The 15,095-nt window shown below is 46.7% G+C and overlaps 2 long non-coding RNA genes across 35 annotated transcripts; one reads left to right on the top strand and one right to left on the bottom strand.

Annotated features, from left to right (window-relative positions):
• Positions 1 to 656: 656 nt before the first annotated feature.
• LOC127913014 (uncharacterized) lies at positions 657 to 1,206 on the top strand. The gene is made up of 3 exons (XR_008084373.1): positions 657 to 793; positions 896 to 995; positions 1,149 to 1,206. It is a non-coding gene; the product is annotated as an uncharacterized LOC127913014 (long non-coding RNA).
• An 8,285-nt stretch (positions 1,207 to 9,491) lies between these two features.
• Positions 9,492 to 14,341, bottom strand: LOC127913097 (uncharacterized). 34 transcript variants are annotated; one of them, XR_008084695.1, is made up of 7 exons: positions 12,835 to 14,341; positions 12,667 to 12,792; positions 12,414 to 12,623; positions 12,162 to 12,287; positions 12,078 to 12,119; positions 9,984 to 11,997; positions 9,492 to 9,929 (listed from the first exon to the last, which is right to left on the bottom strand). It is a non-coding gene; the product is annotated as an uncharacterized LOC127913097 (long non-coding RNA). The 34 variants fall into 34 exon arrangements; XR_008084702.1 differs by lacking the exon at positions 12,078 to 12,119 and having other exon boundaries at positions 12,372 to 12,623; XR_008084710.1 differs by lacking the exon at positions 12,078 to 12,119 and having other exon boundaries at positions 12,204 to 12,287; positions 12,372 to 12,623.
• Positions 14,342 to 15,095: the final 754 nt, after the last annotated feature.

Raw genomic sequence — 15,095 nt, 5'->3', positions numbered from 1 at the left:
AGATATTGAGAGATACTGAGAGATACTGAGAGATATTGAGAGATACTGAGAGAGATATTGAGAGATACTGAGAGAGATATTGAGAGGTACTGAGAGATACTGAGAGATATTGAGACATACTGAGAGAGATATTGAGAGATACTGAGAGATACTGAGAGAGATATTTTTGTTTTGGTCTTGTGATTGGTTTGTGATTCTTCACCTCTTCAGCACTGTTTAGGCAGATATAATTCATGTAGATAAAAAAAAATATATAAAAAAAATCACACCACAATATCTGTCTGACAGCAGTTGCTGTATCATGTACTGCAATAGTATTCAGTACTTATGATACATGACTTTCAGTGGTGGCATCAAGCTGAAGCCTCGTTGACGACTTTGACATAAGTTAAAGTATATCGGTGGGCAGGCGGTTCACACCGTACAGTTTATTGCCCACGGCTACCGTAAGTCATGTGCTCTCGGAAGCCTTTTCTCAACGGTTCCACCTCTACAAACACGCATTACCTGTGGGCAGACGCCCGAAGAAAGCTCAAGTCACATGACCCGGCAATTAACCAATAGAAATGCTTGTTAGGTTTAAACATTGCAAATGAGTCACACCTGTAACATTGCGGCAGGTTGTACTGTGTTGTAGGGAGGTAAAACCTTTCCCTCCAGCCCTGTAGCAGGTTGTACTGTGTTGTAGGGAGGTAAAACCTTTCCCTCCAGCCCTGTAGCAGGTTGTACTGTGTTGTAGGGAGGTAAACCTTTCCCTCCAGCCCTGTAGCAGGTTGTACTGTGTTGTAGGGAGGTAAAACCTTTCCCTCCAGCCCTGTAGCAGGTTGTACTGTGTTGTAGGGAGGTAAAACCTTTCCCTCCAGCCCTGTAGCAGGTTGTACTGTGTTGTAGGGAGGTAAACCTTTCCCTCCAGCCCTGTAGCAGGTTGTACTGTGTTGTATGGAGGTAAACCTTTCCCTCCAGCCCTGTAGCAGGTTGTACTGTGTTGTAGGGAGGTAAAACCTTTCCCTCCAGCCCTGTAGCAGGTTGTACTGTGTTGTAGGGAGGTAAAACCTTTCCCTCCAGCCCTGTAGCAGGTTGTACTGTGTTGTAGGGAGGTAAAACCTTTCCCTCCAGCTCTGTAGCAGACTGCACTGTGTTGTAGGGAGGTAAACCTTTCCCTCCAGCCCTGTAGCAGGTTGTACTGTGTTGTAGGGAGGTAAAACCTTTCTCTCCAGCCCTGTAGCAGGTTGTACTGTGTTGTAGGGAGGTAAAACCTTTCCCTCCAGCCCCGTAGGAGGTTCTACTGTGTTGTAATTGGTGCACTATTAAAGGAAATGGGATGTCATTTAGGAAGCAGACATACCCGATACGGACAGAATGAATTATAATAATCAAAGAGTAGGGGTCAAGAGATACAAATCATCATTATCTTCTGTATTACCACACTGACTTGAACTGTTCTATAGTCTTTTTTAAAGATCCCAAGTAGCATAGCGTTGTCCCACTCATTGTTTGTGCTCTTGACAACTCCATTGTTGCCACTGTCATTTGGCATGATTGGCAACGACACAGAAACAGTCACCCGGGCTAGAGCACTATGTCTTTCTGGATTTGGCAGATCTTGATGTTTAAATTATTATCTTCGTCATGGAGATATTTAGCTTTAGGATTTATGCAATAAATCATTCATTCTTGAGATATTTTCATCTTTCTTTGACGATTTAAATATGTATCTTCCTTAAATTTCATTTAATTCTAAAGATATTTATATAATACATTTATTATTGAGATACAGTATCTATCTTGCTTTTAAGATAATACGTGATCTAATTCTCAATATGTTGATATTGCTTTAGTATTTAATAAATGTGATCTAATTCTCAATATGTTGATATTGCTTTAGTATTTAATAAATTAATTCCAGATGGAACCGATTGGGCTGAGTCATCGCTGAACTGAGATGACAGAACTGATAATGTGATAATGGAAAGTATTCAGACCCCTTGACTTATTCCACATTTTGGTACGTTACAGCCTTATTCTAAAAATGATTAAAATTATTTTTTCCCGCCCTCATCAATCTACACACAATTCACCATAATGACAAAGCAAAAATAGGTTTTTAGAAATTCTATCAAATATTTTTTTTTAAAAACAACAACTTAAATATCACATTTAAATAAGTATTCAGACCCTTTACTCAGTACTTTGTTGAAGCACCTTTGGCAGCGATTACAGCATCGAGTCTTCTTGGGTATGACGCTACAAGCTTGGCACACCTGTATTTGGGGAGTTTCTCTCATTCTTCTCTGCAGATCCTCTCATGCTCTGTCAAGTTGGATGGGGAGCGTTACTGCACAGCTATTTTCAGGTCTCTCCAGAGGTGTTTGATCAGGTTCAAGTCCATGCTCTGGCTAGGCCACTCAAGGACATTCAGAGACGTCTCCTGAAGCCTTGTCTTGGCTAAGTGCTTACGTTTGTGGTCCTGTTGGAAGGTGTACCATCTGTACTTTGATGCTGTCATGCTGTTAGGGATGTTTTTCAGTGGCAGGGACTGGGAGACTAGTCGGGATCGAGGGAAAGATGAAAGGAGCAAAGTACAGAGAGATCCTTGATGAAAACCTGCTCCAGAGCACTCAGGACCTCAGACTTGGGCAATGGTACACCTTCCAACAGGACCACAAACGTAAGCACTTAGCCAAGACAACGCAGGAGAGGCTTCAGGACACGTCTCTGAATGTCCTTGAGTGGCCCAGCCAGAGCACAGACTTGAACCCAATCAAACATCTCTGGAGAGACCTGAAAATAGCTAGGAAGAGTCTTTCTTGGTTTCTCCAAACTTCTTCCATTTAAGAATGATGGAGGCCAATGTGTTCTTGGGGACCTTCAATGCTGCAGAAATGCAGAACCTTTCCCAGATCTGTGGCTCGACACAATCCTGTCTCTGAGTTCTAAGGACAATTACTTCGACTTCATGACTTGGTTTTTGCTCTGAAATGCGCTGTCAACTGTGGGACCTTATATAGACAGGTGTGTGCCTGTAAAGGGTGCGTAATCGGTGGCAGGGAAGACAGACACAGGAGAGCAGAACTTGCCAGAGCAGTTTAATAGCAAAACCCATCAAACAACACGTGCACAAGCACTTAAAATAAACAATCCCACACAAAGACATGGAGGGAACAGAGGGTTAAATGCACAACAAATGACTGAAGGAATTGAAACCAGGTGTGAGGAAAAAACAAGACAAAACACATGGAAAATGAAAAGTGGATCGATGATGGCTAGAAGACTGGCGACACCGACCGCCAAGCGCCGCCCGAACAAGGAGAGGACCCGACTTCGGTGGATGTCATGACAGTACACCCCCACCCCTTGATGCGCGGCTCCAGCAGCGTGCTGACTCCGGCCTCGGGGACGACCCAGAGGGTGAGGCACAGGGCGATCCGGATGGAGAATGTGGAAGGGTCCAACACGTAACCCAGCACCTCCCACTCCACGAGGTACTGAAGGCCCCTCGCCTCGAATCCAGGATAGCGTGAACGGAGTACGCCGGGGCCCCCTCGATGTCCAGAGGGGGCAGAGGAACCTCCCGCACCTCAGACTCCTGGAGCGGGCCAACCACCACCGACCTGAGGAGTGACACAAGGAACGATGGGTTAAGACGGTAATCAGGGGGAAGATGTAACCTATAACAAACCTCGTTCAAATTCCTCAGGATTTTAAATGGCCCAACAATCCGCGGACCCAGCTTCCGGCAGGGCAGGCGGAGGGGCAGGTTCCGGGAGAGAGCCTGCAGTGACGGTCTGCGCTGGCTTTCTGGCTTTCTGCACTGGCTTTCTGGTGCAGCACGACCCGCTGGAGGTGAACATGGGTGGCGTCCCATGTCTCCTCCGTGCGCCTGAACCAGTCGTCCACCACAGGAGCCTCGGTCTGACTCTGATGCCAAGGCACCAGAACCGGCTGCACTGGAAGGGGGAGAGGTTAGTGGAGGAGTGACGGAGCGAGTTCTGAGCCATCCCGGGCCCAGGGCATGAACGCTGCCCACTCCCAATCCTGGCTGCATGAAACCTACTCACATCCTGGTTCACTCTCTCCACCTGCCCATTACTCTCGGGATGAAACCCTGAGGTAGGGCCGATCGAGACCCCCAGATGTTCCATGAACACCTTCCTGACCCTCGAAGTGAACTGGGGACCTCGATCAGACACTATCCTCAGGCACCCCGTAGTGCCGGAAGACGTGTGTAAACAAGGCCTTCGCAGTCTGTAGGGCCGTCTGGAGACAGGGCAGAGGGAGGAGATGGTAGGACTTAGAGAACCGATCCACAATGACCAAGATCGTGGTGTTTCCCTGTGAGGGGGGAGGTCTGTAAAATAATCCACCGACAGGTGTGACCAAGGCCGCTGTGGAACGGGTAAGCGGTGTAGCTTCCCTCTGGGCAGGTGCCTAGGAGCCTTACACTGGGCGCACACCGACAGGAGGAAACATAAACCCTCACGTCCTTGGCCAAGGTAGGCCACCAGTACTTCCCAACCAAACAGTGCACCGTCCGACCGATCCCAGGATGACCAGAGGAGGGTGAAGTGTGGGCCCAATAGATCAACCGGTCACGGACAGCAGACGTAACGTACAGACGCAAAGCGGGACACTAGAGGGGAGCGGGTTATGCACGTAACGCCTGCTCAATGTACCGGCACCACCAGGCAGGATGCCAGGAGTATGGGAGTGGGATCCATGGGCCGCCCCTCTGTGTCATACAGTCGAGACAGTGCGTCTGCCTTCAAGTTTTGGGAACCTGGTCTGTAGGAAAGGTAAAAAACTAAACGGGTGAAAAACATGTCCCACCTTGCCTGGCGAGGGTTCAGTCTCCTCGCTACCCGGATGTACTCCAGATTGGAGTGATCAGTCCAGATGAGAGAACGGTGTTTAGCCCCCTCAAGCCAATGTCTCCACGCCTTCAGAGCCTTGACCACAAGCAACAGCTCCCGGTCCCCCACATCACAGTGTCGCTCCGCCGGGCTGAGCTTCTTCGAGAAGAAGGCACAGGGGCGGAGCTTCGGTGGCGTACCCGAGCACTAGCTCCAATCCCAGCCTCGAATGTGTCCACTACCACTGTGAACGCCAAAGAGGGATCCGGATGGGCCAGAGGGAGCTGAGGTAAACAGAGCCCTCAGGTGACCAAAAGCCCTGTCCACCTCAGCCGACCACCTTCAAACGCACCGGGCCTCCCTTCAACAGTGAGGTAATGGGAGCCGCAACCTGACCAAAACCACAGATAAACCTCTCGTAGTAGTTGGCAAACCCTAGAAACAGCTGCATTTCCTTTGCCGTGGTGGGAGTCGGCCAATTACTCACGGCTGAAATGCGGTCACTCTCCATCTCCACCCCCGAGGTGGAAATGCGATACCCTGCTGGAAGAACAGGAATTTCTCAGCCTTGACGTACAGGTCATGCTCCAACAGTCAACCAAGCACCCTGCGCATCAGGGACTCATGCTCAGTGCGTGTAGTGGAGTACATCAGAATGTCATCAATATACACCACTACACCCTGCCCATGCAGATCCCAGAAAATCTCATCTATGGGCACCGGAGCGGCAGTGCTGGGAGATGGAACCGATAGAACCCGATCTGGACGTCCTCAGGTGGCCAGCAGGTTATCCAGCCGAATGGACAGGTCCACCAGCTGGTCGAAGGTGAGGGTGGTGTCCCTGCAGGCCAACTCCCGACGGACTTCCTCACGCAAACTGCAGCGATAGTGGTCGATCAGGGCCCTATTGTTCCATCCCGCGCCGGCGGCCAGGGTCTGAAAATCCATGACGAACTCCTGGGCGCTCCTCGTCCCCTGCCTCAGATGGAAGATACCTTCTCCCGCCACTCTACCCTCGGGTGGATGGTCGAAGACTGCCCGGAAGCGGCGGGTGAATTCCTCAAAATAGTCCAGCGCCACATCTCCTTCTCCCCACACGGCGTTGGCCCACGCCAAAGCTTTCCCAGAGAGTCTCGAGACAAGGGCGGACACCTTCTCACAACCTGAAGGAGCCGGGTGGATGGTTACCAGGTAGAGGTTAGGCTGTAATAGGAAATCCTGGCAGTGTGCAGCCGTCCCGACATACTCCCGGGGAAGGGCGAGACGAATCCCTCTGGGACCGGGTGAAGGGGGGGGCGAGACCCTAGTTGTGCTGGTGGAGGCGCTGGAGGAACTCCCTGTCTCTCCCAGCGGTCCATAGTTTGGACATCGTAGTCTATGGCAGTGCCGAGATGGTGGAGCATCCTTGTGGAGCAGCCCTATTCCAGGGACACCTGCTCCTGCTGACTCCATATAGTTGGTGTGGGATTCTGTAAGGGGTGTGTGATCGGTGGCAGGGAAGTCAGACGCAGGAGAGCAGAACTTGCTAATTAGCCGGAGCAGTTTAATAGCAAAACCCGCGGCATAAAAATAACAAGAATAATTGGGTACAAAAACCTGTCGCGCACCAAACTACACGTGCACAAGCACTTGGAATAAACAATCCCACACAAAGACATGGAGGGAACAGAGGGTTAAATACACAACAAATTACTTGAGGGAATTGAAACCAGGTGTGAGGAAAAAACAAGACAAAACACATGGAAAATGAAAAGTGGATCGATGATGGCTAGAAGACCGGCGACGCCGAGCGCCGCCCGAACAAGGAGAGGACCAGACATCGGCGGAAGTCGTGACAGTGCCTTTCCAAATCATGTCCAATCAATTGAGTCCACCTCCAATCGAGTTGTAGAAACATCTCAAGGATGATCAATGGAAACAGGATGCACCGGAGCTCCAATTTCAAGTCTCATAGCAAAAGGTGTGAATACTTATGGTAATAATATATTTATGTAAATAATATAGTTCTATTATATTAATACATTCGCCAAAAAAATTCTAAAAATCTGTTTTCGCTTTGTCATTATGGGGTACAGTGTGTAGATTGATGAGAATTATTATTATTTTTAAATACATTTTCAAATAAGGTTGTAACGTAACAAAATATGGAAAAGGTCAAGGGGGGCTCAATACTTTCCGAATGCACCGTATATCATATCACTGTGTAGTGCGTTACTTCTGATCAAGGCCCATAGGAATAAAGTGCTATTTGTAGCACTACTTATATACAGTATCTAATTATAATCGATCAGTACACTGGAAAAAACACCATCAGGGGGGGAATCTGCTTTGTGATGACAACTCGATCAGGGGGAAATCTGCTTTGTGATGACAACTCGATCAGGGGGAAATCTGCTTTGTGATGACAACTCGATCAGGGGGAAATCTGCTTTGTGATGACAACTCGATCAGGGGGAAATCTGCTTTGTGACAACTCGATCAGGGGGAAATCTGCTTTGTGACAACTCGATCAGGGGGAAATCTGCTTTGAAATCTGGGGGAAATCTGCTTTGTGACAACTCGGGGGAATCTGCTTTGTGAGGGGGAATCTGTGACAACTCGATTCTGCTGACAACTCCATCAGGGGGAAATCTGCTGTGTGACAACTCGATCAGGGGGGAATCTGCTTTGTGACAACTCCATCAGGGGGGAATCTGCTTTGTGACAACTCCATCAGGGGGGAATCTGCTTTGTAACAACTCAATCAGGGGGGAATCTGCTTTGTAACAACTCAATCAGGGGGGAATCTGCTTTGTGACAACTCAATCAGGGGGGAATCTGCTTTGTGACAACTCAATCAGGGGGGAATCTGCTTTGTGACAACTCAATCAGGGGGGAATCTGCTTTGTGACAACTCAATCAGGGGGGAATCTGCTATGGGATATAGTTGTATGATACCTCAATGGATAATGTTGCCTGTTCCAGCCCTGCAGAGATTAACACTGCAACACGTACAGTAGGCTTCATAGCTCACATGTAGGTTGTACCCCAAATGGCCTTTGATCAGGGCCTACAAAAGCAGTGTATTGCATAGGGAATAAAGTGACATTAAAGTGTTTTCCTAGTCAGTGTATGTCTGTCAAGCCAGACTAGGTCACATGACGAAAACAGAAACAATTCACCCCCCGCAAAAAAAAAAACAGTTTTATTAATAACTTTATTTTTATATTTCATTTCAGTAAGTGCTTTTCATTTCTCATAGTTCAAAAACTCCCACAATGCTGCATTCAGAAACAATACAATATTATTAACCACAACAAGTGACAAATAGATAAAAACCTGTACATCTCTGTGGTGCAACTGACCAATAACAGGGGCTGATTATTACATGTGTTTATATATACACTGGGCAGGCACTGGGTCATAGACAATGACAGTGTCCCAAACGACATCCTTGCGTTGTTAAATGAAGGTTACATTTAAAAAAAAAAAGAAATTATAATAATAATAATAATTGTAGGGACTAGGGTGCCAATTGGGATGCATTCACATTTATTTTTAATACATTTCCAAATATAAGAGAAATATATATATTTTCGCTTCGTCATTATAGGGGTATTGTGATGTCATTGTAGGGGTATTGTGATGTCATTATAGGGGTATTGTGATGTCATTATAGGGGTATTGTGATGTCATTATAGGGGTATTGTGATGTCATTATATGGGTATTTTGTGTAGATTGTAGAGTTGTTTTTATTTCATCCATTTTAGAATAAGGCTGTAACGTAACACAATGTGGAAATAAGGGAAGGGGTCTGAATACTTTCCGGAATGCTCTGTATATCTGGTGTGTAAGAAAGACTGTTTTCCTTGACCCAGGATTTCCAAAACTCGGACCCGGGGACCCCATTTTTTTTTGTTTGCCCTAGCACTACATAGCTGATTAAAAAGTAATCAACTCATCATCAAGCTGTGATGATTTGAATCAGCTGTGTAATTGTAGAGGAGAAACAAAAAAGAAAAAAGTGCACTCCTTGGGTTCCCCAGGGACCTAGTTTGGAAAACGCTGCCTTAACATATCTTCCTAACTAACTTACTCTGCACACTGTGTCTATGAAGTCTGGCTAAAAAGGGCTATAAAGATCTATCCGGGTCTTTAAAGGTTTTTAAAGATTGCCTGTCTGCATGTAGGTTCCAATCCGGGTCTCCAGGAATCTGTGTTAGCCAGCTGAGATAAAGTCTAGGCATTAGCTTGGGGGGGGGGGGGCTGATGCAGGTGTATCTCACTATGATCAGCTAGTAAAGACAACAAAGAAAAACACTACAAGGCCTAACACTAGCTATGATCACTTCGTCTGTTATGATCAGCTAGTCAAGGCTTTTATATTTGAGGGAACAAGTGAACAAGTGTACACTTCGGGGGGGGGGGGTAATGTATTATAGGGTCGTACCCTCAGAATAATGTACACCATGCTTTCATCACCATGATTGCTTGTGTTGTTCTTCTTCTTGACTGTCACAGCCAAGATTTAATCCTGCAGTATCATAAGAGAGAGAAACAGAGAGAGAGAGAGAGAGAGAGAGAGAGAGAGAGAGAGAGAGAGAGAGAGAGAGAGAGAGAGAGAGAGAGAGAGAGAGAGAGAGAGAGAGAGAGGGGAGAGAGAGAGAGAAAGAGAGAGAGAGAGAGAGAGAGAGAGAGAGAGAGAGAGAGAGAGAGAGAGAGAGACAAACCCTTTGTGGTTTGGAGTATGGTGTTCTGCATGCAAAATGTCCCTCTGAAAATGCCTGTGTGCTACATACAGTATTGTGTTTGCTCTATGGTGTTTTGACCTATCAGAATGTAATGCTACATACACCGTCCATAGTTTGGAGTGGTGTTTTGACCTATCAGAATGTAATGCTACAAACACCGTCTATAGTTTGGAGTGGTGTTTTGACCTATCAGAATGTAATGCTACAAACACCGTCTATAGTTTGGAGTGGTGTTTTGACCTATCAGAATGTAATGCTACAAACACCGTCTATAGTTTGGAGTGGTGTTTTGACCTATCAGAATGTAATGCTACAAACACCGTCTATAGTTTGGAGTGGTGTTTTGACCTATCAGAATGTAATGCTACAAACACCGTCCATAGTTTGGAGTGGTGTTTTGACCTATCAGAATGTAATGCTACAAACACCGTCTATAGTTTGGAGTGGTGTTTTGACCTATCAGAATGTAATGCTACAAACACCGTCTATAGTTTGGAGTGGTGTTTTGACCAATCAGAATGTAATGCTACAAACACCGTCTATAGTTTGGAGTGGTGTTTTGACCAATCAGAATGTAATGCTACAAACACCGTCTATAGTTTGGAGTGGTGTTTTGACCTATCAGAATGTAATGCTACAAACACCGTCTATAGTTTGGAGTGGTGTTTTGACCTATCAGAAGTAGATTAGCTTGCTTTGCTTCAAATCTTCCAGTGACAAAATGGTGTCTCTTCGCTCCCGCCTGTCAGCGCAGACAAGCACGTTAAAATGGTCATTCTCTAAAACCCTTTATAATCAAATACAATGTAATACTTTATCAACTACAGTAGTTCATTCATTGCCATTTTTTTTTTTTTAGTCAAAGGCTGGTTTAAAGATAACTCCAGCCCAAATATCACATATACCTCAATCCATGCTTTACCTTCTAGCACGGTTACATTCATTAGGCCACGCAACGTTTTAAAATGTTTCGCAAAACACAAAACAAACAAAAACGAAAATTAGCGTTTCAGGTATAGTCCCTGCCCCGTTTCAGACCGTTTTCTTCCGTTTGGTGCATAATGAACACGACCCAGGTTTTTTATTTTACCTCATTGAGCTCAATGTGAAGCTACATGTTGCATAACTCCAGCAGACGTGAGAAACAATGGCTTTTTTATTGCTCAGGAGAGGACGAGGTAAATATTGGATGCATAAGTGTGTATGTACCAAAGTCCCGGCACACATTTTTAATCTGTACATTTACCAAAACTCTTGTTACTCTGTCTACTAACTGAACTAAAGCACACCGTCAGAGTGCCCTGTTTATAGCTATAGCGTGGTGAAACAAAACTCCTACAGCAAATAACTAAATAAGCGAGTCTTACAAAATGCATAGAAGACCAGTATCAAAATGCCCTTGTAGTCAGTCAGTATCCTAAAAACTCAACAACATAGTCTGCGTCTCAAATTAAACCCTATTCCCTACGTAGTGCACTACTTTTTGACCAGGGCCCATATAGGGAATAGGGTGCCATTTCAGATGAACCAATAGTGTATAATAATTCATATTTAGCAACAGGCAAGTCACCAGAGCCTGAGGGAGGAAGGGAGGAGAGAAGGGAGGGATGAGGGGGAGGAATGGAGGAGGGAAGGGAGGAAGGGGGAGAGGAATGGAGGAGGGAAGGGAGGGATGAGGGGGAGGAATGGAGGAGGGAAGGGAGGAAGGGAGGGAGGGAAGGAATGAAGGAGGGAAGGGAGGGAGGGAGGAAGGGAGGAGAGAAGGGAGGGATGAGGGGGGAGGAATGGAGGAGGGAAGGGAGGAAGGGAGGGAGGGAAGGAATGAAGGAGGGAAGGGAGGGAGGGAGGAAGAAAGGATGAGGGAAGGGAGGGATGAGGGGGAGGAATGGAGGAGGGAACGGAGGAAGGGAGGGAGGGAAGGAATGAAGGAGGGAAGGGAGGGAGGGAGGGAGGAAGAAAGGATGAGGGAAGGGAGGGATGAGGGGGGAGGAGAGAGAAGTGCAGACAAGATTCTTAGATGTTACGTGTCTGTTCATTGTATCTTATATCAGAGGTTTGACTTACTGAAACACATGAGGAGTTGAAATGGGGATGATCACAGTGATACAACATTGATCTGTACTGTCTGCTATGGATTAGCATGAGGCTAGTAGACAAGGGCCACATCGCTATTGATTAGCATCAGAGACTAGTAGACAAGGGCCACCTCGTTATGGATTAGCATCAGAGACTAGTAGACAAGGGCCACCTCGCTATGGATTAGCATTAGAGACTAGTGGACAAGGGCCACCTCGCTATGGATTAGCATCAGAGACTAGTAGACAAGGGCCACCTCGCTATGGATTAGCATCAGAGACTAGTAGACAAGGGCCACCTCGCTATGGATTAGCATCAGAGACTAGTAGACAAGGGCCACCTCGCTATGGATTAGCATCAGAGACTAGTAGACAAGGACCTGCTATGGATTAGCATCAGAGACTAGTAGACAAGGGCCACCTCGCTATGGATTAGCATCAGAGACTAGTAGACAAGGGCCACCTCGCTATGGATTAGCATTAGAGACTAGTGGACAAGGGCCACCTCGCTATGGATTAGCATCAGAGACTAGTAGACAAGGGCCACCTCGCTATGGATTAGCATCAGAGACTAGTAGACAAGGGCCACCTCGCTATGGATTAGCATCAGAGACTAGTAGACAAGGGCCACCTCGCTATGGATTAGCATTAGAGACTAGTGGACAAGGGCCAACCTGCTATGGATTAGCATCAGAGACTAGTAGACAAGGGCCACCTCGCTATGGATTAGCATTAGAGACTAGTAGACAAGGGCCACCTCGCTATGGATTAGCATCAGAGACTAGTAGACAAGGGCCACCTCGCTATGGATTAGCATCAGAGACTAGTAGACAAGGGCCACCTCGCTATGGATTAGCATCAGAGACTAGTAGACAAGGGCCACCTCGCTATGGATTAGCATCAGAGACTAGTAGACAAGGGCCACCTCGCTATGGATTAGCATCAGAGACTAGTAGACAAGGGCCACCTCGCTATGGATTAGCATTAGAGACTAGTGGACAAGGGCCAACCTCGCTATGGATTAGCATCAGAGACTAGTAGACAAGGGCCACCTCGCTATGGATTAGCATCAGAGACTAGTAGACAAGGGCCACCTCGCTATGGATTAGCATCAGAGACTAGTAGACAAGGGCCACCTCGCTATGGATTAGCATTAGAGACTAGTGGACAAGGGCCACCTCGCTATGGATTAGCATCAGAGACTAGTAGACAAGGGCCACCTCGCTATGGATTAGCATCAGAGACTAGTAGACAAGGGCCACCTCGCTATGGATTAGCATCAGAGACTAGTAGACAAGGGCCACCTCGCTATGGATTAGCATCAGAGACTAGTAGACAAGGGCCACCTCGCTATGGATTAGCATCAGAGACTAGTAGACAAGGGCCACCTCGCTATGGATTAGCATTAGAGACTAGTAGACAAGGGCCACCTCGCTAGTTCTGACAGGACATCTCTGTGTTGTGTAGCATAGTGTATGTAGTACTACATTACCCATAATGCAAGGGGTACCAATACACTCTAGATACTACATGGCTTAGTCGTAGTTTCTAAAGGAACGTAGTGTTTCTAAAGGAAAATTGACTATGAGGCACTTTGTTACGACATTGATTCACTCCTTCAATTCACCGACCGCGTTTTAGTATTTTACTGGAATCAAAGTCATTGAGTCTTTGCTGCTTATAGATGTATCCGTTGAGTTATGTGACAATGGCTGCGTCCCTGCAAAACGAATGCATATAATATAAGGAAAACGGTGCGGACGCACACTCAATACTTTATTTAGTAAACACCGGCTTGGCTAGAGACATGAAGGCACCAGTAGAGATCTGTAGAGACATAGATCACTAGTCATTATATATATATATATAATAGTGAATATACTTACAGTATATAAACTTTATATAACAGTATAATTACTGTCCCCCAGACATCTATAACAACTATAAAATACTGTATCAGAAAGACTTTAAGGAGAGTTTAAAATCCAGGCCAAGCAAGCAGGAGGAAAATCATTTCTCTCGTGGTTAATTTATCTTAGTCTCTGTAAATGCTATCAAAATAAAATAGCACGCTAAAATTATATAATAGAAACAAATAATAAAATAATATATTATAATGTCCTGTAGTTGTGGCTTCGCTCTCTTTCGATCTGTAGTACACCACTACAGCCTCTAGGTGGCGCTAAAACACTCCATATATGCAATTGTTGATGTTGTTGCCCCTTGCATTTGCATCATAAAACATTTCTGATGACAATGATTAATTACGTTGAAGATGATACCACTCGTGATGATATAGAACGCAGATCTAATGAAACCAATCAGGGGTGATGACGGACTAACTGTAGATAGATAGGCAGTGGTATTGGGTAGACTTATGGGCATGGATGGTGAGACCTAGTCGAGAGATGGCTTTAACGGGGGGTTTCGGGTGCTGTGGACAGGGGGAGTGTCCTAGTCGAGAGATGGCTTAACGGGGGGTTTGGGGTGCTGTGGACAGGGGGAGTGTCCTAGTCGAGAGATGGCTTAACGGGGGATTTGGGGTGCTGTGGACAGGGGGAGTGTCCTAGTCGAGAGATGGCTTAACGGGGATTTGGGGTGCTGTGGACAGGGGGAGTGTCCTAGTCGAGAGATGGCTTAACGGGGGATTTGGGGTGCTGTGGACAGGGGGAGTGTCCTAGTCGAGAGATGATAGGCTTAACAGGGATCTGGGGTGCTGTGGACAGGGGGGGTGTCCTGTCTTGTTGTTGTCCTAGGCTCTAATGCACGATAGGTTGGAGTAGCTTGCCAGTCAAACCAGTCAGGACCCCGATAGGTTGGAGTAGCTTGCCAGTCAAACCAGTCAGGACCCCGATAGGTTGGAGGAGCTGCCAGTCAAACCAGTCAGGACCACGATAGGTTGGAGGAGCTGCCAGTCAAACCAGTCAGGACCACGATAGGTTGGAGGAGCTGCCAGTCAAACCAGTCAGGACCACGATAGGTTGGAGTAGTTTTCCAGTCAAACCAGTCAGGACCACGATAGGTTGGAGAAGCTGCCAGTCAAACCAGTCAGGACCACGATAGGTTGGAGGAGCTGCCAGTCAAACCAGTCAGGACCACGATAGGTTGGAGGAGCTGCCAGTCAAACCAGTCAGGACCACGATAGGTTGGAGGAGCTGCCAGTCAAACCAGTCAGGACCACGATAGGTTGGATCCCTGGAATTATGAGGGAATAAGCAGGAAATCTGGGAATCCTCCAACCAGAATTTCTGCTTTTGGGGAAGTTATCAGAAAGACCACAACACTCCTTCTGTTAATCAGCACCACAGGACCAGTCAGTTGTCCATCTCTTCCTCTCATCTACAGGTCAAGACCTCCTCTCAGCCTGTGTCCCACCAACACCTGAGTCAGTTTCTGCTGGCTGGGTTTAATCCAGGGCCCGGGGCTGGCGTAGGTGGGC

This window comes from Oncorhynchus keta, chromosome 28, assembly GCF_023373465.1.
Source record: "Oncorhynchus keta strain PuntledgeMale-10-30-2019 chromosome 28, Oket_V2, whole genome shotgun sequence".
Lineage (NCBI taxonomy): Eukaryota > Metazoa > Chordata > Actinopteri > Salmoniformes > Salmonidae > Oncorhynchus > Oncorhynchus keta.
This window is presented reverse-complemented; position numbering and strand designations above follow the sequence as displayed.